This window comes from Nicotiana attenuata, unplaced genomic scaffold, assembly GCF_001879085.1.
Source record: "Nicotiana attenuata strain UT unplaced genomic scaffold, NIATTr2, whole genome shotgun sequence".
NCBI classification, from domain to species: Eukaryota; Viridiplantae; Streptophyta; class Magnoliopsida; order Solanales; family Solanaceae; genus Nicotiana; species Nicotiana attenuata.
This window is the reverse complement of record NW_017672716.1, coordinates 5126-8193: the sequence shown is the minus strand read 5'-3', so window position 1 is coordinate 8193 and position 3068 is coordinate 5126.

Sequence of the window (3068 nt, the reverse complement as noted above, 5' to 3'; positions counted from 1 at the left end):
AAGAATTCGAGCTTAGTATAATTGTTATATTTGGCTTTATCTGATTTTTCTACATGTTCCATGCTATATGTGCTAAATGCTTTACCGCTTTGATATTATCTGAACTGTATATATAAACTGTGCCGAAACCCTTCTCTTCTCACCTCCGGGGATGTGCTTACTGGTTGAGACTCCCTATTCTGTTAGTGTCATACCTTGCAATAAGAAAGAGGCCGGACAAGTTACTAAGCCGGACGATCCCGCGAGTCCCCGGTACGTAGCCCCCTCCTCGACTCGAGTTGTCCGCTCGGGTACACAGTCTAGAACCTATACCCAGGTTTTGAACTTAGAATAACTCGACTCCATGCCGGATCCCTAGTAGGAACGTTTATGTGCATCACATGCATTTTGACTGAGGGGACTCAACACAGGGGTTGGGTCCGTCTAGGACAGGTGTACCCGGAATAATGGACCATCCTGATGCATCCTATTTGTGCATTTATCTGTTTTGGACTCGCATGCTGACCGGCTTTGAATATCTGGGCAATATTGAAAAATGAGTGAAAATTGAGAAAAATAAGCAGTGTTAGGACTAAGTGAGGGTGACCATTTGAGAAAAACCAATGCCCAAATAGTACCAAAATGCTGTCGGATTTTTGAAAAATGAAAAAGAAATATTTGGAAAAACATAGAAAGAAATATGTGGTTTCAAAATAGTTTTGATTTTGGCAATCTGACCGAACTACGCGGGTCTGATTCTCATCGGATGTGAGATACGTAGGCAAACCTCATCGGTTCCGACCTCAATTTTCAAAAAATCCAAAAATATTTTCTTTCAGTTCTTTCTTTAGAAATCTTTCCTTAGAAAATACAAAAAAAGAAGAAGTTTTTTAAACTCAAAAATGGTTCCTTTTTTCTAATGTCTTTCATGCAAAAAAAAAAAAAAAAAAAAAAAAAAAAAAAAAAAAAAAGTCAATAAAAATCAAAATCCAAAATACAGGTTTCCTTCATTTTGAAGTATTTTTCCGAAAATCAGAAACAAAAATCCAAAAATACTCTTTTCTTCTTTAGAAGTCTTTTTTTTTTTTTGCAAATGTCAATAAAAATTTTGAAAAATTGAAGTCCAAAAATATTTTTGTTTTTCCTTAGAAGTACTTTTGTAAATAAATAAAAGCTCAGAAATTCAAAATATTTTTCTTAAAGAAGTCCCTCTTTCGAAAATTAAGACGTTACATCCAAAATCCAAAAATATTTTCTTTTTTTCTTAGAAAAAGAGAAAACAAATGAAAACTCAAACGAAAAATATTTTCTTTTTACTTTTAAATTCCCAAAGTTCAAATAAAAAAAAAAGCGGGATTTTTAGAAGTCTTTCTTTCAAAAATAAAATCAAAATAAAAAAAAAGTCCTTTTCTTCTTTTAAAACATTTTTTTTTAGAAAATTCCAAAAAAAAAATCAAAAAAATCAAAATATTTTTCTTTTGCCTTAAAGATCCATGGTCTGAGTTTTATAAAAAAGAAGAGTTAGTATACTCAATTCCCAATCTGTCCGAACTATGCTGGTTTGATTCTCACCGGATGTGAGATACGTAGGCAACCCTCATCGGGTCCAACCACCCTTTTGCAAAAATAGCCAAAAAATACCAAATTTTAATACAAAATAAGTCGGGTGATGCCATTCTTGTTTTAAAATAAGTCGAATGTCCCCAAAAGGACGCCGGAAGGCTATTTTTGCAAGAACAGCCACTCTGAGTCATTTTAAATAGTTTGCGGGCACAGCCTTAAAATCTTCCTCCCAAAAGTGCTGAAAGGCCGTATCTGCAAAAATTGAGTCTTTGTTTGCTTAAATAAAATTTTTGAAAAATAGCCACTTTTCCTTTTAGGTCAAAATAAGTCATTAAAATACTCCTCAGATGTCTTTCTTTCATAAATAAAAAAAAATAATACAAATTTTGAAAATTGAGTTCGAAAATACTTTTGCTCAAAAATCCAAAACATTTTCGTAAAAATCCCTTTTCCGAAATTAAGAGGCAACTTTCAAAATCAAAAAAAAAATATTTTTCTTTCGTGATAGAAAAAGAGAAAATAAATGAAAATTCAAACAAAAAATATTTCTTTTTACTTCTAAAAATTCCCAAAGTTCCAATAAAAAGAAAAGAATTTTTTTTAGAAGTCTTTCTTTCAAAAATCAAAAGAAAAATCAAAATCAAAAATAAAAAAAAAAATATTTCCCTTTTTCTTTTAAAGCATTTCTTTCAAAATTCCAAAAAAAAGAGTTAGCTTATTTACCTTATTTGCAAGAACTACGCTTGGTCTGATTCATGCGGGGTCATGATACGTAGGCAATCTCCATAGGATTCGACCGTACCCCAAAGAAAAAAAAAGAAGAAAATACGAGGGGAGGAAGTAAAGGAAAAACAAGAGAGGAAAAGAAAGCAAAAGAGAAAATAAGGAATCGAGAGAAAAGCCACGGCAAAAGAAAAGGGAAAAGCAGAAAATGAAAAACAGAGGGAAAAGAAAAACGAGAGAAAAACAAATAGAAAGAGAAAGAAAAGCAAGAAAAATAGAGGGTAGAAATCAAAAGAAGAGAAAATAGAAAAGAAAAACCGAGATGACGCATGCAACCAGTGCAAACATGTAGACATCCTTTTAACTGTATAGGTGCATCACACCCCAATGTGCGATTACCTATATGTTACTTGTCTCAAACTAACCGTGTGTTGCTGTCAATTCCAGTCTAGCTTTTAGAAACGGTGGTTGGTTGTGGTAAGCTGGCATCGCATCAATACTTTACCAGATCGAAAGGAAGCGTGGAAATGTCTACATAAATGACTTTGCCCGCAGTCCCCATCTCTGAGGGCAGCCCCATCTCGGGGATCCCGGCATCTGAGTCTGTCTCAGCGGGAGAGAACCGGATATTACGTCTCCGACTCATGGAGATGTGGGACGCCTGGACCAATGGAAGAGAGCCTCCAAGCGCCATCCCTGGATTTCCTGAACTATTCCCTAGATCCGGGGGTACCTCCAATATCACCATCAGCCACCCTCATACTCCTTTGGGACAGCCTACCATGACCGCTCACTTCGTCGGA